This window comes from Acomys russatus, chromosome 6 (assembly GCF_903995435.1).
Source record: "Acomys russatus chromosome 6, mAcoRus1.1, whole genome shotgun sequence".
NCBI lineage: Eukaryota > Metazoa > Chordata > Mammalia > Rodentia > Muridae > Acomys > Acomys russatus.
In genome coordinates, this window is record NC_067142.1 from 65,800,371 (window position 1) to 65,828,110 (window position 27,740).

The 27,740-nt window shown below is 45.0% G+C and overlaps 1 protein-coding gene across 3 annotated transcripts in view; it reads right to left on the bottom strand.

The window, feature by feature from the left end:
* Ddr2 (discoidin domain receptor tyrosine kinase 2) overlaps positions 1-27,740 on the bottom strand; it is a 117,693-nt gene that overhangs the window by 76,358 nt on the left and 13,595 nt on the right. The window contains exon 2 of one of the 3 annotated variants that reach the window (XM_051147805.1): positions 22,282-22,434. The exons of the other annotated variants lie outside the window; for them this stretch is intronic. The gene's annotated coding sequence lies outside the window, so the exon portion shown is untranslated. The remainder of the gene's footprint in view (positions 1-22,281; positions 22,435-27,740) is intronic. 3 annotated transcript variants of the gene reach the window in all.

The following is a 27,740-nucleotide window of genomic DNA, read 5'->3' on the forward strand; positions in this document are numbered from 1 at the left end:
AATGCTATCCTTCCATCCCATCTTCATGTACAGTCCTTGCATAGGCCCCAGTGATCAAAATCATGAAAGAGAGGAGGTCAGAATCATCTGGAGAGTGGTGGCTAATATGACGGAGGAGGGACAGGACCTGGCAGTACACATAAAGAAATCCAGCCATGTACTCCAGCTGTGCACAGTGTAGAACTCTGTCAAGTACATCACAGACAAAGGGTGCATATCGGTATCCAACCCTTGCGAGCCTTCTGATGAGCACAGAGTGCACATTAAATGGGCTGATCTAGACAGGTTAAGACACCCAGCAAGAGGGGAAGCGGAGCCCAGATGGACTTTCTGCTTTCAATCTGGATCTCTTGGCCGCAGACAGTGTTCTGTTTGTCTCGTTCTACCATCCTCAGTAACAAAAACAAACAGATGCAGACACTTAGGGAAGAACATGAGACTCCCGAGACTCCCCCGGCTCCCAAATAAGCCAGAATAACTTCCATGAAGCTAATCAACAAATCCCTGAGTGAACCTGAGTTTTCTTAGAAATATCTTGCCTTTGTAATCTCAATTTTGCAAACACGGTGTGTAGGCTTTGAACTTCTCCAAACCTGCTTTATTTGGGGTTCTTTAATGTCTACACCTCCCTTCCAACCCACGTACCCTAGATAGGAGAGAAAAGAGGTTAATAGGACCAAAAGAAAAAGACCTTTTTTATACTCGGTTCCTTGGAGAGATTCCACTGGTGTAGTTGGCAGGATTCCAATAGACCAGTTAAACAGGAAACCAGCAATTCAGCAAAGGTGACTGCAGCCACAGCTGCTGGAACCCGGAGTCTCAAAGTGTTTGCTGGAGTGGTTCTCTCTAGGAGCATCTTGAAGTGGAGTGATGAACAGCCAAGACCAAAAACACTGCCTCTTGTTTGGGGCTTATATATGTATATATATCCTCTCAGAGTCCATAGTAGGATGGTTATCAGTTGGCAAAGACCGTGTCCCTGCAAGAGGCGGTTCCTTTTCCAATGGATAAACATCACCTGTTCTCTGACAAGTCTGTCTTCAGCAAAAACAAAAAAAAAACAAAAACAAACAAAAAAACAAAAACACCGCATACCCTCACACAGGTCTGTTTCACATCCCACACTTGGGATCAAAACAAAAACATATTTACATCCGCTACCATGGTGTGTTTATAGATGACTAGAATGCATCAGACAGCAGAGCTGTGAGCAAAGTCCTCCCTGCTACTAAAAAGAAGCCTTCTCTAGGTCTGGTTACTAGTGTTGGTATACATTTTTGTAAAGAAGTTTATTGTTCTGTGTGACACTTCATATAAATGTGTCTAAGGCCACTGCAAGTGAGTGAAGCCGTCAGCAAGAAGCAGATACATGTCACTCTGGCCTGTCTCAGCCATGGAAGAACCAGCCTAATGAAAACATGTTTGTGTTCCTGCCTTTAAACGCTGCTCAGGTGCACTCCTGAGAAGAGGCATGCTTTCTTTCTATCCCACCTTACCTCCAGATGTCTTGGCTCCTCATCTGGCCCACCCTGGAGAGTAGGAGACAGTCTTCCCACCTTGCTGGCCTTCGAGCGTGACTTAAATATTATTTTCTGAGGTGTTCTAGCCAAACTGCCCTGTGGGTGAGGAGATATCTACCCTGTGGGTGAGGAGATATCCACCCCTAAAGGACTGGCCCATCCATCTGCCAGGCTGTGGGCCTGTGGTTTTATGAGAAGAAAGGTGCTCTAGGCAACTGACAGAGACTGTTTTTGAATTCTTCAGTGACCTACTCTGTGACCCTGGGCCTATGTTTCTTCATCCAGAAAATAGGAGTTAATGAAACTATTCTATGGTTCCTCCCAGCTCTAAATTCTGAAAGGCTTAGTTTCTGCAATAAACTCATGGGATTTATTAGCAGGATGCTGGCACAGGAGAGAGGCTAGCATTGCAGCAGAGTGGGGTTAACAATAACTCATTTGAAAGTGTTTACCGTGTGCCATGCACTATTCTTAGCATTTTACACGCACCAGCTCTCAGCACAGCAGCCCTGTGACAGGAGTCGTAGGGTCTCAGATTTACACATGACAAACTATAGTTCAGAGAAGTTGTATTGCCTTATTCAAATCACACGACTGTCAACTAGTCTGGATCCAAAGCCAATGATTTTTGGAAAGACCTGTCCACATGGCAGTGTCTCTCCTTCAAGTGCCATTTACTGATTTGGGGTTTCGCTAAATTTACTCTTCCTCTTCTTTACAAGTTGTTGAAATTCTTCATGGCTAAATTTTGGTTCCCTTTGTATAGTCTTTTAAAGTCTTTGCTCAAGCACTGTCCTGGTTACTTATCTATTGCTGTGATTAAAAACACCATAAGCAAGGCAATTTACAGAAAAAAAAGTATTTAATTTGGTCTAGTTTCACAGGGTTAGAGTCAATGAGGGTGGAGCAAAGAAACTGTTGAAAGCTCCTATCTTGACCCGAAAGCAGGAGTTCACAGTTCACTGGTAAGAAAAGCTTCTCTAAGAGAGCTAAACGCCGTACTCCTGTTGTTGCTGGCTAACTGGGTTGAAGGCTCCTTGGGAGATGTTATTCACTCCCAGGACGTTAAATAAAAGACCGTGTGCATAAATAATCCAACTTGGATGAGGATGGTGACAAGCCGGACAGGGAGAAACACTGCATGTAGGACAGGATGCTCGGGGTTTCCTCTTTCTCCTGGGTTGCCCATGAACATGAGAATCCCATTGGGAGAAGACGCAACAGAGCCTGAAAAGATCAACTAGGATTTATTCATGAGGTTTACTTAAGCTGTGACCAATCAGTTAAGAGCCTTCAACAAGTAAATTATTCACTGAATGTCAGCCTTGTGCAAGATAATGCAGAGATGGAGGGTCCGTGCTCTTTTGTTTAACTCTTCTATAGTAGCTAGCACACGGCTGGCTGAAAGGAACAAAGCTTAGACATACGTGGAACTTTCCACCCTATAACAGCCACATTTGGATGTGGCATCCCCTGCCGTAGATAGCATCCTGCCTGAACTCTTGGGGGAAGAAACGAGAAAGGCAACAGTTTAAGGGAAGTGGGGCAGGGATCTCTACCTCAACCCACCTTGGACTTGGATCTCAATTGAGATATTATCCTTCTCCATGTACCCCATGGTCCAGCTGGATGAAATCCAAGCTAGCCCTGACTCTGGAATAATGCTTTTCATTTGTTCTCTGGGATTGACCGAAAACCTTTGACCATAGAGGAAGCAGGTAACTTGTAATCAGATGGTGCCCTTTGATTTCCAAAGAGAAATGCAGTGACCTTTCCACGAAAGCAGGAACTAGAGAGCTAAGAGTGAGAGCTTCCATCATGGGGGATGGAAGCCTATGAACACAGATGGTAGCAGAACAGACTTTGACATGCAGCCTTAGCTGTGTGACTCAGAAATGGCTTAACTTTAGTGAGCCTGACTTTGGTCATCAGTAGAAGGGAGGTGACAATATTTCCCTCGTAGCATTTCTTAAAAGCTTTATATATGCTCTGTTTAGCACAGTGCCAACAACATCATAGGCTGGGAGTAAGATGTAACTGCTAACTGCTATTGTTTCCGAAAGGTATGGGAGGTAATAGAGAAACCTATGTGCTGGCTTAGTGAGCTGCAAATGTCCAAAATAAACTAAATCTTTAAAAAAAAAAAAAGTATTCAACACATACTAACTGAAAATGAATTAAGAACCTGAATAAGTTAGACTCTTGGGGGCAAAACCATAAATAGCACACTTTGACCACCTTGCCCAGCAAGAGGGAAGCGTCAGATAAATTAATAAGAATAGTGCTTCATAGAGGAAAGCGCTGTGTGCGCCTGAGGTGGGAGTCAGCATGGAAGAGCTGCGCCAGGTTCTCCTGTGCCTTGGAGCATGGGATCGAGAGTTAACCCTAAATAGTATTTTATGAGAGGTTGAGGTTAGGCAGAACAGATATTAAATAATCTTGAATGTTCATTTATAACTCATTCAGACACACACACACACACACACACACATACACAGAGTGGGGAGGGGGAGAACACATTCAAATTACCCATGAGAAACCCACATTTCACGTACAGATTCACTCCAACTTGCTCACATACCATACATCACACACACACACACACACACACACACACACACACCATTCAGTTATGCTTGTTCATACATTGCCGTCGATCCTTACATTGGGATTGCACCTCTGCTTTTGTCTCTCCAGGCCCCGTACTTCTCCTTGAATTCTGTAAGAGCTGATCCTTCCTGCAGATGCTCTCTTCCCCTTGCATAGCTCAGCTGCCTTTCCTGGCTGCGCTCATAATTTTAGTCCCATTCTCAGCTATCCATTTTGCAAACAAAGGTTTGCAAACAAAGATATTGTTTCTAAAGTCCAAACCAGCCAAGGCCTTCTCCTAGATAAAGGAAACCGGTATCTACTTGTCACTTACCCTGGCAAACACAGCAAACAAAAGGAACATGTGGTTCCCATGGCCCCAGTTTTTCTAGCATTTTCAACTGTCTTCTAATCATTTTTATCTGCTTATGGAATGAATATCAGCTAAGTGTCTAGGGTGCAAGCCTTTGGGCCTGGCTCATGCTTTTCAGTGCAAAATGGAAATAACCCAAGTGTCCATTGATGAGTCAACAGGCCGGGGAAATGTAGCTCCCTAGAGTCACAGGCCATCTCCAGGCTGCAGGTTTCTGCTCATCTCTCATTTTGACTGGAAAGTGCACCAAGGACTGGACCCAGGGACATGACCCACAAGACCAAGGACCTAAGTTTGGATCCGCCAAATATATAAAAAGTCAAGAATGATGGCAGGTACCAGCAATCCTAGAAACAGCAAGATGGGAGGCAGAGACAGACAGACCTCTAGAAGCTCAGGAGGCAGTTAGCCTAGCCTACGTATTGAAATCCCATGCCAGTGACAAACTCTGTCTCAAACAAAAACTGGTAGTCCCCTGAGGACCAACACCTGAGATTGTCCTCTGCCTTTCGTTCATTCCTGCTATGCTCATGCATGTCCCCCTGCTCCCTCAGATATGTGTGTGTGTGGGTACACACACACACACACACACACACAGTGACATGATTGTGACCACTGCCATCTTCATTCCTCATCATCACGCCCCCTGGAGAGCTGACTAAATGTTTCCCATGGTATCACTCAGCCTGCGGTAACTCCTGTGTCAGACCCTGCTCCCTGTCTTCAACTCACTGACCTACCTGCCCGTCTTTACTACTTTATGAACCCGCGTCTCTAGCAGCCCAGCACAGACCTTTAGTTATGAGAACCTTTTAGGAAGCACTCGCTGGGTAGACAGCATTCCTTCTATGACACCAGTCATGACAACATGTTCAGATGCTCTCTGTCCTTCACGCTAAGGTGAGCATAAAGAATAAATACAATGTGGGGGCTTCCAACACTGATAACAGATTTACTAATCGTTACTCCAGTGAGAATCATCTCTGTGCAGCACCCGCAGTAGTTGACCTTTAGACCAGTAAGTAGCAGAAGCAAGGCTCAAGCTCTAATTTATAGCTAAACTATGTGTTCACGAGAACTAATAAATTAGGGAAATACTGCAGAAGTTCCTCAGAAAACTAAAACCAGAACTATCATATGATTGAGCTATCCCTCTACTAGGCATCTATCCAGAAAGAAGGAAGAAGAGAAGGAGGAGGAGGAGGAGGAAAGGAAGGAAGAGAGAGAAGGAAAGAAAGAAAATGTTGAGAGACCTAGACTTCCTGTGGATTGCAGCCCTATTCACAGCAGCCAAGAAATGGAAACAACCCAGTGCGCATTGATGAAAGGATAAAGGATAAAGGATAAAGGTAATGTGGCATGCAATAGAATACTGTTCCGTGGCAGGCATGAACTGCTGTCAATTGAGGTAACCTGGATGGAACTGGAGGACATTAACAAAGAACAAGCCAGGCACAAATACCACATGTTCCCACTCATACGTGAAAGCTTTTAAGAAAAAGTTAACTCATAGATGTAAGAAGTTTAAGAGGGATCACTGGAGGCTGGGAAGGGTAGTGACAAATGGGAGCAGGGCATGAGTACATATATAGACTCTAAAATCAGTCCTTTTGTTGGTTTCACTTACAACATGCTGAAAAATGGGAATATGGTGCACTTTGCTTCATGGAGCCAGTATGATTTTTATTTGCAAACGGGCACAGTTGTCTGAATTGTTCTTTCCTTTCCAACGAATCAATAAAGTTTTAATTTCACAAAGTTTTCCAATTGATAGATACAGATTGACATGAATTGAGAGGTTCTTCTCTGTCCGCGGTAGTGCTGACTTGGCCTATCAGAAAAGAGGCAGACAATCCATAGGGGAATGAGGGCAAGCTGAGAGAGCCTCATGTCCTCCCTGAACCAAAGCCTCCAATGTGAAAACACTCCCTGTGTCCTCACAACTGCCCTCTGGAAAACTCTTTCCATGCACAAATTTTTATGGCGTATTAATTTCCCTTGTAAGATAGGATATGGGAAGGAATTTAGAAGTACATTTGAGCTGATTGTTATGGTTCTGAAATCAACATCTTTATACCTAATTACAGAACTAAACTGGACTATTAGAGCCCGTAATTAAAGAATATACATAACGATGAAATTATAGTGGGCAATGATTTGAGAAAAATCCTAATTATACTCTGTGAAGCTGAAGTCCCTGGCACAGGCTCACATTGCTATTTTCATTGCAGCAATCACTCCCATGAGCTCATCTCCGAGGTTTACGTGTCTGTGAGTGTGCTCGGCTCATGGGACAAAGAGGTCCTGCAACCAGGCCCACTGCAACCTTTCACATAAACCAGTCGGCACAACACACCTTAATAAGAACAGGTCGTACACTGGTGGAGGGGATCTTGGGCTGGGGAGCTGGCTCAGTGGGTGTTTGCTGAGCAAGAGTGAGAAGCTGTGTCTGAATCCTCTAGAACCCACAGAAAGACCAGCAGCACAGTTGCGTCCCTTTTACCCTTGTGCTCTTTGCTCTTACCACAAGATGGGAGACAAACAGAAGAGTCACCAGGAGAACCACTGGCGCACTGGAGTTACACTTGTGGGTCAGCTGGTCCTGCGTGCGTAGTGGGAAATAGCACAGAAAACCATGTGTCAACAGGATAGAAGGCAAAGGCTGACACCAGAGGCTGCCGTCTGGCCTGCATTCATGTGTCGTGGCATGTGTGGCTGTGTCCTCACTTACACACGAACACATAAAGTACAGCTATAGCAGTTCACCTCTCATTATAACAGAGTGAATGGACATTTGTCTAAATCTTTTATTTGGAAACACCATCAAAACATTAATCCAGCCAATTAATGAGCTGAAGGGTATACACAAATCATAGATATTTGTTTAGCATATAAATGGCACGTGTACATGGTTGTGTGTGTGTCTGTGTGTCTGTGTGTCTGTGTGTCTAGTTCCCAGAGGAACGTGAAGAAAGACAAATGTTATGGTTTAGATATAAAATGTCCATCCTTGGGCTTGTATGTTTGAACACTTAGCCACCAACTGGTGGCACTGAGAGGCAGGTTTAGCCAGCAGAAGTGAGTCTCTGAGAGTGGGCCTTAAGGTTTCCAGCCTGGCCCTACTGCCTGCCCGGTTCTGCTTCCACAGAGCCAACTTACCACTGAAGGGCCGGATTCCAATAAGCCCCAAATCGTGACAAACCTCACCTCACTTAAGGCGTTCTCAGACAGGTATTTGGTCCTTGCAAGAAACAAAGTAACTAATAGTGTGAGCAATGCTACTAACAGCAGTTCAGGGTTATAGTAAATAATGAGTCATAAAAGCAAAAGGGAAAGGTATTAGGAGTGTCCTGGCTCTTTTTTTGTCAACTTGATGCAAGTTGACAAAAGAAAAAGGAAAGAGGAACTTCAGCTGAGAAACCGCCTCCATCAGATTGTCTGTAGGCGTCTTTGTGATTAACAATTGACGTGGGAGGAACCAACCCATTGTGGATGGTGCTACCCCAGGGCCAGTGGTCCTGTGTGGTGGGAGAAAGCAGGCTGAGAAAACCATGGAAAGCAAGCCAGCAAAAGCAACATCCTTCCGTGGACTTCTGCTCTGGACTCCGCGTTCCTGCCATGAGTTCTTTTGATGATGGGCTGTAATGTGGAAGCACAACATGAAAAAAGAAACCTTTTCTCCTGGAGTCTCTTTTGGTCATGCTGTTTTATCACAGCAGTAGAACCCTAGCGAAGACAAAGAGGACCTGCCCCACAGGGTGCTGTAACGTCAGCCACTTTTAGCTGCACCTGTGTTGTCTCACTTCATCGTGAATTCACAGATAGAATGACCACAGCACACAGTGGTTAAGAATATGTGTAGGTGACCCAGAAGTTAAGGAGCCGTGCTGGGTTCAGAACCCAGACATCTATGTGCAGACCTCAGCTGCTATCTCCTGGAAAGTTATCAGTGACAGAGAGACAGGTTCTGAAGACAGAGTGGGAGCTCTGGAGACTCCAGGGAAGAGCCCTTTGGGCAAAAGAAGTGGGAACCAGGAAGCAGAGACAGCGAGGAGTATAAGCCTGCATCTGTGTACAAAGGGTTGTAGACAGTCACATTACGGGTAAGAAATGAACGAAGGGAGAGAGAAGAGCCACAGCGCAGTCAAAATGAGGGAGGTAACTGTATAGCTTGGGTGACAGAAACAGGAGTGACTGTGTAACCCGGGTGGCAGAAATGGGAGGCCAAACACCAAGCCGCTTGTGACTGGGGTGACAAAAAGGCTGATAAACCTGTCAGAGGCAGAAAAGGAAGGCTACAACGGAGAGTGAGTTCTTCACCAAGGTTGTACGTTTGGCACACGTCGTCCACTACTGAACTCTAGCTGGCCTGTGCCTGGCCTGGTACTAAAGAAATGATGGGTCCTGCTTGTGGTACAAATAAGGGCAGAAGTGAGAAAACAAAGCTGATAGAAAGGCAGGAACTAGAAGTCATTTCCTAGCCCTGTTCTGTTTTCTCCACACCCACTGCCTCCCTCTACCAAGACCTCAGCCTTTTTCTCAGGGCAGCTCTCAAAGCTCAAGAAGACACCCCTACATGTGTGTGTGTGTGTGTGTGTGTGTGTGTGTGTGTGTGTGTGTGTGTGTGTGTCTGTGTCTGTGTCTGTGTCTGCACAAGCGCGCGTGTGTGCGTGCGCACGCGCTTACTGACAGGGTGCAGAGAGGCCAAGCCACAGCCACTCTTCCCTAAGAGCCCACACCTCTCATTTACTGTGAACCTCCTGGCACACAAATCAAAGACTCAACCCAGCATTTCAACCACCATACCAAGCATAAGATGTTTACTAGGGCCAAAGGAAAAAGCAACATCGCACCGCCTGGCTCCACAGGACTTGTACCAGAGTCAAGTCCCTGAAATTCGTGTCCTGATGCCTCCAGAAACATAACCACTTGCTTCTGGCAAATCAGGGAGAAGCCACATCTAGTCATGTGAGCCAGTATCAGCAGATAGCAGAAGTAGCCAGAGTTTTGCTCTTGTATAAAGCAACTGGAGTCAGAGGCAGCAGCAGAGCTGAATCCTGCCAAAACCCTTTGAAGTCTTCCACTTTGTGTTGGCCAAGTTATTGGTGGCTGTTCTTGGTTGTCAACTTGCCTACACCTGGGATTAACTAAAAATCCACAAATGGAGGGCATACCAGTAAGGGATTTTTTTTTTTTTTTAATTTGAAGTAGGAAGACCAACTTCTAATCCAGATCTTGAGGCACAAAGACACCTTTATTTTGGATCACATCTTCCTCTGGAAACCTATATAAGGACATCTCTGCCTGCTTGCCAGCAGGCCCATTCCTTTACTGGCATTAGAGCCTACTTTGGCAACCATTGATGGATTAGTTGGACCACAGCCTGTAAGTCATTCTAATAAATTCCCATAAATATACATATACATTCTAATAACGAGTTGAGCATTTTCAAAGATAATGGGGATGAGTCTTGTCTTATCCTTCACAAAGCCATAACATGAGAGCACATCTGATAATCTGAGGAAGAAATCCTGCCTGTGTACAGCAACCACAGCCCAGGCCAAGAGCTCCAGCCTTCCTTCCCGAAAGTTTGGCGTGTGGACATGAGCTTGCTGACCATCCCCTGCAATCACCTGAATCAATTAGTCAGTAAGTAGTTACATGTTTTGATACATGCACGCATCAGATTATGACCAAAGAAGCATATCCATCACTTTAACCTTCTATCGTCTCCATGTAGCTACATGCTCAGTCTTTTCTTTGAGCTCTTAAGATATATTCATTGTTCATTGTAGTGCCCTGGCTACGCAAGAGAACGCCGTGTCTTACTGCTCCAACCTAACACTGTAAGTCTCGACTCCCCCTTATCCTCTCCCACTATCATATCCAGTAATGTGCTGACCAAAAGTAAACTTAGAAAAATAAAGCAATAATAATTATTTGGAGAGTGCTAGGACCCAGGAGATGTTCTGGATGGCAGAGATGCGAACAGAAGCCACTATCTAGGCCTGTGACTAGTGAGAGCCAGAATGCCTTAGATGCCTCCCACATAGCTCGAAACCCCGTCTTTAGAAGCAGTGCTTGCCACAAGACTTCTTAGAGGTATATGCAATATCTGAGTCGCCCTCTCCGAGTTTTCTTACTGCCAATAATGCTAATGGCGACCAAGAAAGAAGATTTATTTAGATAGCACAGGTAAAATCTTTCCAGTTTTTTGCAAGATGGAGGGGGGAGAGAGAGAGAGACAGAGAGACAGAGAGACAGAGACAGAGAGACACAGAGAGAGACAGAGACAGAGAGAGCACGCACTATGAAAACAAGTTTCTAAGCAAGACAGTAAAGAGAGGATAGCAAAAAGCAGTCCTCAAGCACAAGGATTTCCAGGGGAGACAGTTGGAAGCCACAGAAGAGTATGGAAGGGCACGCATGGGGCAACCTATATACTTTGCTCTCTCCAGCCATGGCATTAAGTCCAGCTCAGATCTTTCAAACTCTGACTCCAGCCACGAGCAGCTACATGAGTTCTCTCCATTCATCTACGCAGATGGAATAGGGGAAATATGCATCAAAGAGGGCGCTGTGGTTTGGATATGAAAGTCATCTATGGGCTCGTGCGTTGGAACAGTGGGTCCCCAGCTGTTGTGAAAAGCTTGGAACCTTTAGGAGATGAGAGTCTTGCTAGAGAGAATGAGTCACTTGGGGGGAAGACCTTGAGGTCTGGTAGCTTAGCTCCATTTCTTGTCCTCCCTCTGCTTCTTGAGTATAAAAGCGACCTGACCAGCCACCACAGGGCTGTTGACATGTGTTTCTCTCAGTGATGGACTCTAGTCCCTCAAACCTTTGTAAGCTGAAATAAACCCTCCCTTAAGTGGTTTCTTGTGAGGTATGTGGTAATGTAGAGGGTACCAACTGAAATTCTACATATTTTAAATGTGGGGGAATTAGGAAGAGCAACAGTGGTTACAAAATATGACAAGTAACTGGCTTTCAGGATCATCTCTTTGAAACCAGAGCCCCAGCAGGATTCCACACTGCAGGCATGTAGAGTGAAGTCTAAACTGCCTTTGCAATGGGATCCAGACATGTCTTGACACATACAGAAGACTACCGAGGTGAAATCTTCTAGAAATACAGTGAAGATTGAAGAAGGTCAGGAGAAAATTGCTAATCTTATGAAAAAAAAAAAAACAATACTCTAAGTCCAGGCTGTGTATGGCCTGCATCTGCACTGATGGTGGGATGAAAAAGCTCTCATATTTGATAGCTCGGCGCCCTGGAGAGGAACCTTGTGAGAATACTGAAAAGAATATGTTTCCTTAAAAATATTCTCTGCATAGCTCCAAACGGGGCATCTATATCACCTACCCCAAGGCCCAGGAAACATTGTGGAAGAGAGGGCAGACAGACTGTAAGTGGCAGAGCATGGGGAGCAATGCTGGGAACACTCTTCTGTATAGGACAGGGAACACATATGAACACACAGCGGCATGGATACTTGCTCAAGACCTGTGCATGTGCCTTTCAACATCATCATGGATAAGAGGTGCTCATGAGACCCTCTTTTTGAGGAGCTACTGGGAGCTATTCTTACAGTCTAATGAAGACCCAAGAACCCTTGCTAGGAATAATATGGTACCCAAAGAATATGAGACTACAAAGAAAATCAATTAAATTGAAATGCAAATTGTTTAAGTGTTAGAAATAAGCATGGTACAGCCAGATGTGGGTAGCTTATAATCAAGGAGCTAACACTACAGGTTTTAAGCACCAGTGACTGCATCTACAAATGAAAGAGTGACAACATTCCTATGCAGAATCACTTATATAGTTGAGGCTACATGGAGAACTTGAACCATTTTGAGCGAGCAAACTGTTTCTAGATGCTTTAACCGGCCTCCCAGGTGCAATAGCCAAGCGTTGTGAACTACAAGTCAGAGCACCAGATGTGACAAACGGCATTTTCACCCCAGTTGGTGAATTTACATTTTAAAAATCTAAAATGTATTACACTTGGTAGTGATGGAAATAATTTAGTAAGTTGCTTGTATTAGAAGAACCAAAATTGAACAAAAGAAATGCATAATTTAGTACAAATGTTTTCTGATCGCTATCAGCTGAGAACTTGAGAGCAGTTACTTTTCATAGAATCGTGTCGGTAGCCCCTAATGGACCGACCCTGCATTTTCTTAGGAGTTTAAGCTATGCAAGGTCTGTTCCCCCAATCCATGCCCACTCCTGCAAGCGTATGTTTCTGCGTCAAGCAAAATGTTCCTCCCTAGTGGTGACAAGGCTCAAGTGTGCCCTGCACCTCAACATTTGCTCAAGTCCTGCCTCTGCCTGCATGTAGGACCTTATTTAGAAATGATGTTTCTGCATATGTTCTGACATTTCACTTCTGGTGTAGACATCACCCGATGGATCGTTCTGAGAGAAAACAGGCAAGCCCAAGAAGGAGGCGAGGTGACCACAGAGGCAAAGCCGGATGGGTGCAGGAGCCATGAGAAGTCAGAGAGTGACGCAGGCTACTTCTCTGGAACCTCTAGAGCAACCTAGGCTCTGCCGGCATCCTGCTTTCACATTTTCTCCAGGACTGTGAAGCTGCAAGTGTGTTTTCTTCAACACTCAGCTTCCGGTCACTCGTTATAGAGCCCTAGACAGCTAAGAGAAACAGCCAAATCCATTGTTTGTTTGTTTGTTTGTTTTCAGAAATAGGTTCTCTTAGATCACGGCCTAAGGTTTTAGGATTTTTAAAGTCAAAGCGTAAGCCAGAATCTCCCTGCTACCCCACCTCCATTTCTGGTGGCTTTCCTACAAAGCTTTATTTACAAACTAGCTTTTGGCCATAGACTGTTGGTTGACAGTTGGTTTACTAAATATTGAATTAAGACAGTATTTATCTTAGTTTCTTAACTTTTCACTTTCAGCATCTTTAAGTTTGTACCCAAGGCACATGGTTCACTCACATCCCTAGTCACATCCCTGGCTCCCTAAGCTGTGCCCGTGAGTTTTCCTTTTGTCCATGCTGAACTGTTCTCCCTCTAGCCAACCTCTCTTCTGTGCTCTTGACCTCTGAGTGATATGCTTTGTCTCCAGCGAGTGACAACTGACTGCATCTGGGAGTTTTAATAACAAGTTGGTGTTTCCAGAAGAGAACTGAAGAAAGTGCAAATAAAGGTAATCCCAACCAGATGCCTACAGGCCCCCCCTAGACGCTTTGCTTGAGGGGGAGCATAGTGCCTTCGTTGATATGCACACTCTTTGACACTCTCCTACTGCTCCCATGCAACCTAAGCCATGTTCACCCTTTGGCTACCATATTGAGAACATTGCAAAAAAAGATTGTCACAAGTTGAAGGACAAGTCATCCCACGATGGCCCCTCTCTCACCACTAATGTATTTGCTCCAAACTCTATCTTTCGAATGAATTTGGCCTTGAGATTTGGGGGGTTGTGTGTGTGTTATTTTTTTAAACATAATTTACTGCAAGAGTCTGCTCACTGACCCACCCCTCTCTTCATGGTTTTGGGTTTATTCAATAAAAACCCTCATGGTTTTATTGAAGTGAGATGAAAGGAGCTGTGAGCCACAGTTCAAATCATCAGAAAATCTAGATCTGGTACAATCTAGGGTGAGCCTGTTTGTGTCTCAAGCAGCCCCCTCCTCCCTTCCTTTACTCTGTTCTCTTCATCTGTAAATGGAGTAACTATCTTTGTCCTTCTTCCTCGCAGTGTTTACCAATCAAGAGAATAGTAAGTGCTCAGATAACTAGTTAATAAAGCAAGCTCTACCCCAAGGCTTACAGGTGCATATGTGTCAGGAGGGTCACAGGACAACATTCGTAACCACAAATCATGGGTGGGTAGTGACAGGTGACAAATCATGGCACTCTCAAACAGTAAGTGGTTTTGTTTTCATTAAGACAATAGTTGATTTGGAGAAAGAAACAGGCAAAAATGGTTCTATTTTTAAATTAGCACATGCATATATAGCTAAAATATATGTAACATTGGGGCTATGCCAGGAACTGTAAGGTTAAGGCAAGTAGCCACCTCTGCAGTGTTAGAAGAAACAACTAGGAAAGAAAATGTAACTTCATATTATGTCATTTTGAAGAAGAAGAAGAAGAAGAAGAAGAAGAAGAAGAAGAAGAAGAAGAAGAAGAAGAAGAAGAAGAAGAAGACTAAAGGAAGTAAAGTGCTACTTAAGTACCAGCTCTCCAGCTGCAATCACATACCAGAGGATACAGCCATGTATATACATTCTCCTTATGGCCAGAACATTTAATCCCCTGGCAGCACTGGGGATTGGATTAAGCCAGGGTGTCATGCAAGCTAGACAAGTGCTCTATCCATGAGCTAGATCCCTGGCTTTCCCTTTAGTTATGAGAAAGGAGTTTACTAGCCTGTCCAGGATGGTTTTGAACTCACTCTGTAGCACACATGGGCCTTAAACATGTGACCCCCTTCTCCTAAGCGTCCACAGTAGGAGTATCTGGGCTTACAAATATGTGCCACCCAAAGGGAAGCATTGTTATCTGGTAAGTCTTTTCCGCCACACACACACACACACACACACACACACACACACACACACTTACACAGTTGGAAGTACTAACCTCATGGTGGTTAAAGTGTGAGCAATGACCCATCACCCACTCTGTGATGGTGCTGAACACTTTCCATAGTCCACACTACCCCTGTTGCCACCAAATCTGTCCATCCTTTGCACTGTTCATTCATTCATCTTATACATACTTAAGGGGTCTCCACCTCATGTTTCACACCATGCTTGTTTCCAGAAAGCAAAACCAGAAAAGATTTCTACACTTAAGCCATTCAGAGCCTTCTGCACTGCTAATAAAATGGAAGATTTAGAGATGTTTCATTGCTATCTTAAAGGCCGTTTAATTAAGTCCTCCCACCCCACAGTGTTGAATGGTAATTCAAATTACATTGTCTGTTATATTCTTGGTATATGCTATGGTTTTAATTTTTAAAAAACAACAGTGTATTGAGTAGCCAAAAATTCATACATCACCACTATTAATTGAAACCACCGGGGACAGATCAAGAAGGAAACAGAATATGACTCAAGAAGTGTGGCGTTTGAAAGGCAGAAGGGAGGAGAAAGGCCACTTCAGGCAGCCATAGCCTGTGAGGAGGTGCAGATGGGGAAGGTGCATAGCAAGAAACAAAATCCATTCTGCTGTAGAACTGTTGGGAACCTTAGTGACTATCCTTGGATTCCCTGTTTCACAGATGCCCTGTGTGATGGAGAAGGAACTGACCTGCCAGGACCACACAGCTGAGCCAACCTGGTCATGCTGCAAGGAGTACTGGAACACCTTACGGCACTTAACGCATGCCCTGGGACATGCTGTCCCCAAGAACAAATGCAAGTTCCAATATGGGACGTTGGGCGTGGTGGAGCTCTGAAAGGGCTCTTGAGAAGATGCACGGAGGGAACTTAGGGCATTGATGTTGGAAAGATCAACTGGGACTCAATTCTCAAAGATGGTGGGCAGCAATCCAAGGATCATGGACCTTCTTTTCCATAGAAGTCACAGAGCTTCCCATAGGTCTCAGCAGAGCCCAGATACAAAGCCTGCATTGTTGTTGTTGTTGTTGTTGTTGTTGTTGTTGTTGTTGTTAGATTGGATTGATTTATAGAAAGAATTTAACTTTGAGCAATGAATATATTTTAGAAGCTTTTAAAAAAAAAAAGGAGATCTCAGAATAGAAAGAATAAAATTCCCTAGGATTTTGTGTTCTCTCTGTAGAGAGAAAAAGTACATTTTTATAACACCTTTCCTTCTGTGGGCTCTGCTTTGGTTCCTGCCTCCAGGTTCCTGTCTTGTGCTCCTGCCTTGCCTTCCCTCAGTGATGGGCTCTGGCCTGTAAACTAAGTCAATTCTTTCCTCCTTCTCATATATATACATACACAAAACGTTGTAATAAGTGTCTTTATGTAGAAACTTTCTCCTTTTATAGTAGTTTCTTAGTCCATTCATAAACTAAAATTCTTAAATCTAACAATATAGACACATTTTAAGATCATTCATACATCTTGTCTGGTTGATTTCTACTTTTTATTATTTAATACATGAAAAAGTATACAATTTTAGGATTGGAAAAAAGTAGAGATTTTATTAAATGAAAGTAGTTTCTTGGGTTTTTAAAAATGATTTACTTATTTTTTTACTTTATGTACAGTGTTCTGCCTGCTTGTATGTGTGCATGAGGGTGTCAGATTCCCTGGAACTAGAGTTATAGTCAGTTGTGAGCTGCCATGTGGGTGCTGGGAATTGAACTCAGTTCCTTTGGAAGAGCAGCCTGTGCTCTTAACCCCTGAACCAACGCTCCAGCTCCCAGCTTCTCCTGTTTTAATAGTCTTTTATAATTAATATATATATGCATATGTGTGTGTGTATATATAAATATATATATATATATATATATTCCCCATGAAAATTAGTTCACAGAGGGCAGGGGATGGCTGACTTGGCTTTATCTCTCACTCCTTGGCTACTCTTTGCATCCCCATGTTCTTCCATCTTCCCATCAGTGTCACATCTCCTTTCTTTTCTCAAAGGCCATCCCAGCCTGTCCGGTTCTAGGATTTATGGAGGGGAATTCCTCTGTGTGTTTCGTAGCACGGGGCCCAAGTGCTCAATCTGAGGCTTCTGTGTCCTCGCCCAAGGCTTTGGAAAGTACAATTTTGCAACAAAAGAAGATGAGTGGTGCTTTCTGGTCCACATGGACTACGCGTTTGCACATTGTCTTCCCTTGGGTGCATTCATTGTCCCTTGTTCTGTAATCACTGGAGGCCACATTCTGCTGCTCCCAGAGCTGATGCAGCTGTAGTCACCACACCCCAGTGTAGTCAGAGGCCCTTCTTCTCTTTTCTGCTTGGCATTGTTTGCCTGCATTGCCCTTGCTCTTTCACTGGGCTACCGACCCAAGCACCCGCAGCTCCTAACTGCTCTCCCTTCCCATATGTCTTATCCACTGCAGGGAAATCAGATCTCCCCACAGCAAAATGTATGACATCTCACAACATCACTCCAAACAATTGCACCAAGTCTTTGTCACCTACATGGGAACAAAGGTATATTTCCAGTGGTTTAATAAAAAAACAAAAGCCAAGTGTTTTTATCACAAGATGCATCATGGGATCTGTAGGATGAAGTCTTCTGCTTTACCACTAAAGCAGAGATAAGGAAAGTTAGATATTTTAAAGAATTCCCTGAGGGCTCCCTGCAAGAGGTCAGGTAGTTTTCCATGCGAGGAGTCCTACTTCATCCCTACAGTCCCTCAGAATTGGCAGAGCGTGAATCAGATTCTAGAACTGGGAAGAAAAGAGGACCCTCCACATGTGCCTGCTCAAAATATCACTTGTGTGCTAAGCTAGGCAGACAGAAAAAAGGAATATAAGCTCCCAGGGCTGAAGCAGATTCCCACAGAAACCCACACTGAACCTCCTGGGGTCCAGGCCCCTATGCCTACCTCCTTTGAAATTTTGTTCTGGAAGAGACACTGGCCTAGAACCCTCATGGCTTGCAGAGCAGAGTGCCCAGTGCTCAAGTGACTCCACAGGCCCTGCCTTCTCCTCCCACCGCCTCCATCTCTACTGTGTGTCTTCCATCGCTGTGTGTAGTCTCATACGTTTGGCATACAGAGGCAGCTATTCTAGGAACTGGGAGTGCCATCATCTCACAATTCAGAAACCCCAAACAAGACACAGGTGGTGGGATTTTCCCTGGAAATTAAAAAAAGGAAACATCTGAATCTGGCTGTGCAGAGGCTAGACCAGAAGTGGGTTGGGACTAACACTGCTTTTCCAATGGAAGACACAGGTGACAACAGGCTCATACAAGGATTTTTTTCTTTTTATTTGTGCATGTGTACGCATAAACACATACCTCAGCTCATATGTGAAAATCAAAGGGTAACTTTGGGAGTCAGTTCTCTCCTTCCACTCTGGGTTCTGAGGACCAAATTCTGGTCATCAAGCAAATGCTTTTTACCAATTGAGCCCAAATATACTTCTCAAATTTCTTCTTGGCTCATTCCTTGTCATCTATCTGAAGGAAAGAGCCACGAGCCTGGTGCCCTGGGAAGCAGGGACTTAGACCAGGTTCAGGCTTCTGCAGCAATTCAGTGAGCATTGCCAGCAAGGAATGTTTAATATTATTCCCACCAGCCCACGATTGGGGCTAAAATATCCAACATACGAAAAATTGTAAGACTTGAGAGTTGAAACTGAGAATAGTATTTCTAGCTTGCAGCCCACAGTCTGCTTAGAGAGCAAGAGCTTAGGGCTGACTCTTAAATAAAGATCAAAGCAAAACTAACAGATTGAAATCAGAGAGAACATTAGCTCAAAATATGCCATGCACCTATAGTATTAGGTCCCCGAGTATGTATATTTCCTCTGAAAGTTTGTTTTTGTGACACCTCAAACCTCAATCATAACTACTGTCACTCAACAAGACAGACATCACGGATGAACATCTCTAAAAGCAAAGTTGCTCTCCTCCCTCCCCATCCCCACCCCTCTTAGCACCACACACACACACACACACACACACACACCACCACCACCACCACCACCACCACCACCAGAGCACGGACCATACAAATTCTGAGTCCCCAAATCAGCATTCTGATGGCCTATTCTGGCAGCAGACAGGGTGCTGCCCCCTCTGGGGGCTCTTGTCTTTGCAACCTTATCCCCCACTCCTCCGCCCACCCTCTGCTCCAAGTAGACTGCTATTTCCTCTTTCTTCTCCACCTCACGTGCCCAGCCAGGTCTCTCTGGGTCATTGTGGCCTCAGTCAGCTCCAACAACAGCAACTGATTATACCTTCCCTTCTACATGATGGATCCCTTCCTAGCTTCAGGGTTTAACTCAGGCTCCATGCCTTTCAAGTGCAGGGTGTTTCTTCTGTAATATTCTAGAAACAAGTGCCATTGGCACCTTTTCTATCTGCACTTGAGCAATATGTATCTCTCTCTCTCTGTGTCTCTGTGTCTCTCTGTCTCTCTCTCTCCCTCTGTGTGTGTGTGTGTGTGTGTGTGTGTGTATGTGTGTGTGTGTTTCTATGTCTCCCTCCCCTCCCCCTCCCCTCCCTTCCCCCTCCCCCTTCTCCTTCATCTCCCCTTTGCCCATGAATAGCTTAGCTGGGATTGTCTCCTACCTACTCAGTTGTACTTCTTTCCTTTCCAACCTCTCCCATAATTCCTCGAACATCTCAGACACTCAATAAACACCGTTCCTATTTCACTAAGTAAAAATATCATTCAAAGATCTTGAATCTCAGCAACAGAGGAGCTTACTGGCTTCCAGCCCCCAGTACTTTGCTTACATCCGTCCTGAGCTGTTTTTGTTTTTGTTTTTGTTTTTGTTTTCTGGAGCTCTGTTCATCCAGAAATGTCTAAGTCAACCTGGGCATGTTTTACCTCCATTTCCCTCTGGCAGATTTGCTTTTCTCCATTTCTGGTGGGTCCCCTCACTCTCTGGTGGCACACTTATGAAAGCTGTGGGTCCTCTAATTAATTGCTTATCCCAACCCCACCTTTGCTAAAATAATCCTGACACAAATCTGCATCCGTGTGATCACAGCGTTTCATTTACCTCTGCCATAACATACTCGGGAGCCAGCAGATGGCTCCTAGATTTGTTTCTATTCAACCTTCACCAGTTCCTACTTCCAACACCCCAGGCAGTGCTGTCTTCATGTCCCAGAGCACATGTCCTGCAGGATATATGGGACCACTGTCTCCCATCACAGATGAATCAGAAACAGGCCTTGCCTAGGTCACTGTGATGGGAAAGGGTATCTAAGTCATGATGGAAAATCAGACTGTGGCTAGAAACGCGAGGAAAAATGCTTGTTGACCGAGTTCTCGGCCAGAAATGATGCTACTGCTTCAGGCCGCATGGAGCTGGACGATGACCTGTTTCCTGTTTTCTTATGAGTAAGATGACCGACCAAACAACCAGCATCCAAACTGAAATGTGCAGGAAGAAGAGTTGTCAGTAGGTCATCTGGAGCTCAAGGCTTAGCCCATGTGGCCACCTGCTTTTTGATAGTCTTGCATAGTGCGTCATGACAGCGGAAGTTAACTATAGCCTAGGGTGATTAAACTCCTCTAGCACTGCTTGCTTTGTGTGGCTAACACATACGATTTATTGCACAGAGCCGGCTCCCTAGTGGATGTTAGAGCTTCCAGAGAGACACAGTCAATTGCTACAAAACCTGGGTTTTTTAGATGAAGGTATAATTGACTGATTTGTTCTCCTCTCACCTCTCTTCTCTCTTCCCCTGTCTGTTCACTGTCTGCCCATGTCTTCTATCTTCCACTCTGTCCTGTCTCCTGATTCTAATCTCCCACTGTCCCTCTCTACTACACACACACACACACACACACACACACACACACACACACACACACAAAGATAACTCTCCCTATTGTTTCTGGCAGCTCGAAACAACTTGGATTGGTGACAAATAGCACTTTTACCTGAAGGAACCAAGGTAGTTGAGATAGCTTCCAGGTACAACACCATGAAAGTGATGGCAGTGGGGTGAAAGGGGACGTATACTCAAACCAAGGCACATGGGCTATATTTAGCACATCCCTTCCATATTGAAATGATGGATTCTGGAAATGGTTATTTCAAATGGGGGCAGAGGAAGTAAGACCAGAATCATAGCCCCTCAAAGGTAGAACAGAGAGACTCATAGGTAAATGGTGCTTGAAAATCTAATGGAAGAGAGAAAGCCCCGAAGTAACTTCTGATTGGTGGCTAAACATAGCTATGAATTATTCCTTCTGAAATGTCCACTGTGAAGGTTCTGATTAAGATTTTGTCAAAGGAAGGAAGAAAAGAGAGGAGAGCAGGAGATAGACTGATAAGGAACCTGTGGAAAGAATTCATTAAACTTTGACTTATCATTGCCACAAGCAGGGGGATGGGGCAGATGCTGAATTTTCCCTATACCCAGGAATCACTCGTCTCACAGTTCCACCACACGATTTTCTCAGTCATTCACGAACTCTACAATATTCCAGAAACTGTAGGGGACACAGGCAAGTCTAAGGCAAGCCAGGGATCTTCACTGAGCAGCCTTCAAGTACCAAGTGAAGAAACAGGCATGAAGAAGATGGTGCATCTTCGTTCAATGAGCTACAGAATAGAAGGTCTCAGAGCCAGGTCTAAGTCAAGGTCATTGAGTTCACTGAGCATCCTTTGTGTGCCAGGCCATGTGGTAGATCCTATAGATACAGCTGCAGGCACGAAAGAGGCATGGTTCTGATATCAGTGAGCTCTACGCTACAAGGGTCTCACATTTGTGAAGCTGCCACAGTGCTAGACTCACTGGAGAGATCGGACCTGCCCAGAGTGTGACGTGAGAAGTCTCGTGAGACCAGAGGTTACCTCCGGTAGACCTCCTCGACGTATTGGAGACCTGAGAAAAATCTCTGCAGTGTAGCAATGCTTCTTTCTCTCTTTGCCACCAGTCCTGCCTCGGTGTACAATCTGCCCTGGCTTTGGGGTAGGTTTTATGGTTATTTATTCCTCTAAAACTGTGTTCAGCTCTCTGCTCTAGATCCCAGGATTGGGTGGTTCTCAGTATCGTTTTCTTGTAAGTCATTTCAAATTATTGTTGAAAGAAAGCAACTTATAAAAATTAGTGAGATTGTAGTCTTAGAAGACACACCCCAGAATCCAACATTCCTGGGAGACAGAGAAGTTTCAACGTGAACCACGCTCTGACCTCCACTACTTACATCAGTGGGCGCAGAGCATTCTCTGTAGAACAGAGTCCTCCAATGCAGAAGTTTCCTGCTCCCCTTCAACTATTGCAGCTTCTTTAAAGGACTCCAAGCAACAAGCCTCTGAACTCTCTGGAACACCGAATGTCAGGCCACTTGTAAATTTCCCTTGATAGCAGAAGGAAGGAAAAGCAATATTTTATTACAAGGTTTTGCTTCGTTCACATTTTGTTCCTTCTTAGCACCCCCCATCCGCAGTACACCAAGCTGCCAAGCATCCCGGGCTCTGATGGGACCCCCCCCCCAATCCCACAGAACCTCAAGTAGGCTTCATTTCTATCTCCTGATCGTGGGTGATTCATAAATTAAAACAGAGCACTTTAAATTTATTAACTATTCCTCAGTGACAATTACGTTAACATAAATATTAATAATGGTGAAAAATAAAATTTTCCCAGAAAATTTTGTGAGAAGAACAACATCATTTAACATTTTTTTTAATATCCCAAACATCTGGCTTCATCAAAAACAGCTGGATTATCATATCTGTTTCTGGATTCAATTTGTTACAGTATCACATGTCAGTTAACCGTTGGAAAGCTCCTCTGCATACTCACAGGAGACTGAGAGGGGAGACATCTTGGCACTATCCTAAAAATAATTTTATCACATGGATCTTCCAAGTGAGCCTCGAAGACTTGAAGGAAGCCCATATAGTGTCTCATGTGATGAAAGGTCTCATGTGTACCCCAGACTCTTCATCCTCTGCCTTAGGTGAAACCCCTTCTCTCTCTGAATCATTTTCTAGGAATTCTCTACGTGTGTGTGTGCGCGCGCGCGCGCACGTGCGCGTGCACTGCTATGAATGCATAGATTAACATTTAAGCTTATAAGGTCAAATGGCAGCAAACTGTGCATTTCATTGGTTCCTCTGTGTTACAAATTGGGGCAAGTTACAAGTCAGCCTCCTTTGTAGCTGCCTCCCTTTCCACTGACTGCTTGTGTCCCACTGAATGAATGTGACCACAGAGGAGGGGGGAGGGAGGGAGGGAGGGAGGGAGAGTGAGAGAGAAAGAGAGAGAGGGAGGGAGAGAGAGAGACTCGTGTGTGTGTGTGTGTGTGTGTGTGTGTGTGTGTGTGTGTGTGTGTGTGAGAACCCGTTGTGGTACCTAGGGTTCGGGTATGTTACAGAATGACTACATAAGTGTCATTTCCTCATAGGTGCAGAGTAACCACACAAAGCAAGAACATATGCTATATAGCTAAAGACAGTTTTCACCATCTTCTGGCTTCCTAACCGGGCACACAGCTGAAATATTTCAACCCTGGGAAACAGCTAAACCTTGCCTTAGGTTCCTGTCATTCCACGGCAGGGCGATTGCTAGGGAAGCGGGCCTTGGGATCAGGGGCCTTGGGATCAGGGGCCATGTGCATAGGGCTGTTTACAAACAGCAGCCTCTTTTGAGACACTCCCATCAGCATCACGTTGGCGTGAGTGGGGGGAGCCAGGTCCTACTTCTGAAAGCTACTTCCCTGCAGTACAGAGAAGGCAAACGGGTGGTCCTCTTGGCTCACAACGTCCCTCATGTGGGAACCAAGGGAGAACTCAGCTCATACAGTTAACTGGGTTTACATTAAGTCGCTCAGAAATTAAACTTAGCACACATCAGCAGTGGCAGAAACGGAGTTGCAGCACCACGCCATCATCCCTAGCAGCCCAGGGACCTCCTTTCATCTTCTAGGGACCTCAGCTCTAAAGGGCAGCAAAGAATTTCAGACCGCGCTGGTGTGGAGCAGAGTTTGGGTTGTATTGAAGCTAGTGTAACGCAGGTTGGAAGCACAAGCATCAAGAGGAAGAAAAGTAAGACCCAGCCAGCCAAGCCCACAGCCATGGGCTTCTCTCAGCCAGAGTCCCATTTCCTTGTCTTTGTGATAGTTGTGTACAGAGTTTTTAGCAGTTCTAAAGCTACTATCTCTAAGGACTCGCCAAGAAGCCTAAATGAGAGACTGTGACTGTTCCTGAGGGGCACCTGATGGGACTGAGGATTGGTTGATGGAGAAGGAAGGCATTGTTTGAGCTAATGCTTGAGATAATACTGGCACTTAGGGGCTGGAGAGATGGCTCAGAGGTTAAGAGCACTAGTCTGTTCTTCCAAAGGTCCTGAGCTCAATTCCCAGCAACCACATGATGGCCCACAACAATCTACAACGAGATCTGGTGCCCTCTTCTGGTGTGTATGTGTGCATGCAGGCAGAATACTGTATACACAATAAATAAATCTTTTTTTAGGTAAAAAGAATAAGGATGAAAAGCCAGGAAAGTGGAGCAGTCTGGGTCGACAAGTTACAGGGAGAGAAGAGCAACAAACTGTGTAAGTAACTGGGAGAGAGCTGGAAGATGGTTGAGGTGGGGAAGCAGGGCTGGGCATGCTGGCAGCCTGAGTGCCTCAGGCAAAGGCTATGGGAGCCTCTGTGGGGCTGAATCTAGCATGTGAAAGTCTTTAAAAGAGTGGCAGGGTGTGTGATAACCAGACGGAACCTGACCTATGACAACGACAGCATCAGAGGCAGACAGCATCATAATGTAGAACACTATAATAATCTAGGCATAGTTGAGAGCGAGCCCGTGACGAGAACAGGAGGCAGGAAGGACTAGTCCAAGGAGCCTGAGCGCCTCATGAGATCAGGAACACATCCTTACTTTATTGAAGCTGGGAAAACCAAAGGAAGGATTTGCTTACAAAGAAAGATCGACCATAAAGAATTTGGTTTCCTATGGAGATAAAAAGATGGACATTGCCTGTGAAGAGGCAGAAAGTTGAGCCTGGCATTCAAGGGAATACAATGCTGTCCATACAAGGATTAATCAACTGCCTGAGGCAGGAACAGACACTTGAAGTGGATGAGAAGACCTAAGAGGGAGAAAACTAAGAGCAGTCTTGGGGTACACTTGCCCTCGGTAAGGAGACTACCTATGTGTCCCTCATATTTTCCATGGAAGACAACATCAAGGACCCTGACCGAACACAATGTCTATATTTTAGCAGATGACGAAGAAACCCCAAACCCAGAAGGTTAATTTATCCAAGGTTGCACACAGCATCTACACAGAACAACTGAGACACAGCGTGAGTGACCACAGGCAATCGAAATTGCGTTAGCATGTGGGATGCTGTCCCGTGCAGCACATGGCGCCATGGTGTGAGAGAAGGCTGAGAGAGAACGAGCTACAAACTTCCGTTGTCTCTGCCGGAACAGTCAGCAGTGTCGGGCTGCACCATATAATCAGCTTGGGGGTTCAAACCGCGCCTTACTCATCAGCTTGTCACTGTCCCCACTACCTCCCCTTCCTGTTTCCACTACCAGTTATTACCGAGCAGAAAATCACAGATTACTTCTCTCCTCTGCATATACTTATGATCTCAGGCTTCTGGACTTGAAAGGACCTTAAGGATTCATCTGACTTTAGACGGGGAGGGAACTACAGAAACTGAGGTTGAGAAGTTGAGGGGAGACAGTGACTTGCCCCAGACTGTCAGTTAGTAAATCCCAGACCCAAACCCCAGCCTCTTGTTTCTTTCCATTACACTACAAACTTACTAGTGTAAGAAGCGTATTTCTAAGACACACTCTTCAGTGCCTAATTTCTCCAAACCTATGTTGTCCGTTCCTTTTCCCTTGAGGTGCCCCTTCCAAAAAGAGCCCATGGCTCAATAACCTTGTGAAGTGCTACAATCTACCCTCTATGATAAGACTCTGTCGGGGGCAGGGGGTGGGGAGAGATAGGTATATTGGAAGTGTTCATGCATGCGTGCATATTCGTGTGCACACATGTGAAGGTGCATGTAGAGGTCAGAGGTCAGCATTTAGGTGTCTTTCTTAATCATTCCCCACCCTGTCTTTGAGACATGCACTGAACCTGGAATTCAATGATTTGGCTGACCACGCAAGCTCCAGGGATCCTGTCTCTGCCTCTCCCATGCTGGGATTAAAAGTATCTGCCACCAGGACTAGCTTTTTATCTGGTGTTAATCTGGAATCCAAACTCAGGTTGTCATGTTTTTAATCAACTTTTTTGTCAGCATTTTATCAACTGATCCATCTCCCCAGCCCTGAGGTAACACTTCTGCTACCATAGGAAAAGAAGGAGACCGAGCTAGTTCTCCAACGGTATTTTCCAAATTCATTTGACCACAGTATTCTCAACTTTCCCCCACCACTTTGTCACTCTACAACATGTCACAAAGTCCCAAGGGTTACACTTTGGAAAACATAAGCCTCATGAGAAAAAAAAATTTCCTTCTTATAGCCCAAGCAAAATGTCCCCATGGAGTGAGTGGTCTTCCTTGTGGAGACCCAGCAGGGAAGCCATGAGACACAAGAGAAGGAGAGAGAAACAATAAATAGTTGCCATTGGTTCCAGAGCCACGTGCACTGACTGTCAGCAGCAAAGGGTGAGGTGGCCACAGTGTCACCTGGAACCTGGCTAAAGACATGACTCCACCCACACTCCGGCTAATTCGAGAGTTTCCTTCTGGCCTCTGTTAGTAGGGACACTGTCGTGTCAGGTCCTTCCACGTCTGCCGTAGGTGTTCACCATCCTGATCTAAAGCCTCTGGACTTAAAGTCAGGCCTGCAGCTTCGAAAGAAGCTTTTTAATGAATGTCTCTCCACCTGACCCCTTCTGCTCTGCAATTCCTCTTACAAGATCCTACCCTGTTAATCTTCTTAAGACAGCACTTCATTTCAGAGAAAGGAGATGTTCACAACTCTACAACAATCAAGGTCCCTCACTGATGTCCTAAGTCCTAACTGTGCAACGCAATGCAATCCATGCTCCCTCAACAAGTTCCTCATCACCTTGGGCTAGCTCGTCTTCGGCTGACACCCTAGGCGCACACACTGACTGCTGAGCTCGGCACTCCTGCTCAGTTTCTGCCTCTCCAACTTCCTCCGGTTCTTATGCCCCGGCTTCCACCAACAGTCCTGAGGTGAAGCAAACATTTCACCCACTCCCACACTCACAGACACCGAGGCCTTGACTCTTCATTGCCTGACTCACACTAAGCTTGGGAAGGGAAAGCATTGATTATTAAGTATACTTAGACGTTTCTCATGATGGGTAAAACAAGGAATCCATATTTGTCTCATGGCAACTTCAAATTTATAAAACTTCAGGTCAAAAACTAGGAAACTAGCCTCTTTTGAGGACTCAAGGCATGTAGAATAGATCTTTCTAGTTAAGTTGACCTTAGGTTTTGAAAATAGGAGAGAAAAAAAATTCTACCTCCTCTTAAAGGACCCAGTGAATTCCACTCATTTTCATAGAGACAGAGCTGAGCTTTCTGCCACTTTCCCACTGGTGTCTCTCTGCACTCCAGGAGGGAGGGGCTAGACAGGGTGTGTCAGGTGATGTGTCTCCAAACAGTCCAAGAAGCTGGTCAAAACAAAACCCATCCCAAGCAGACTTTCTC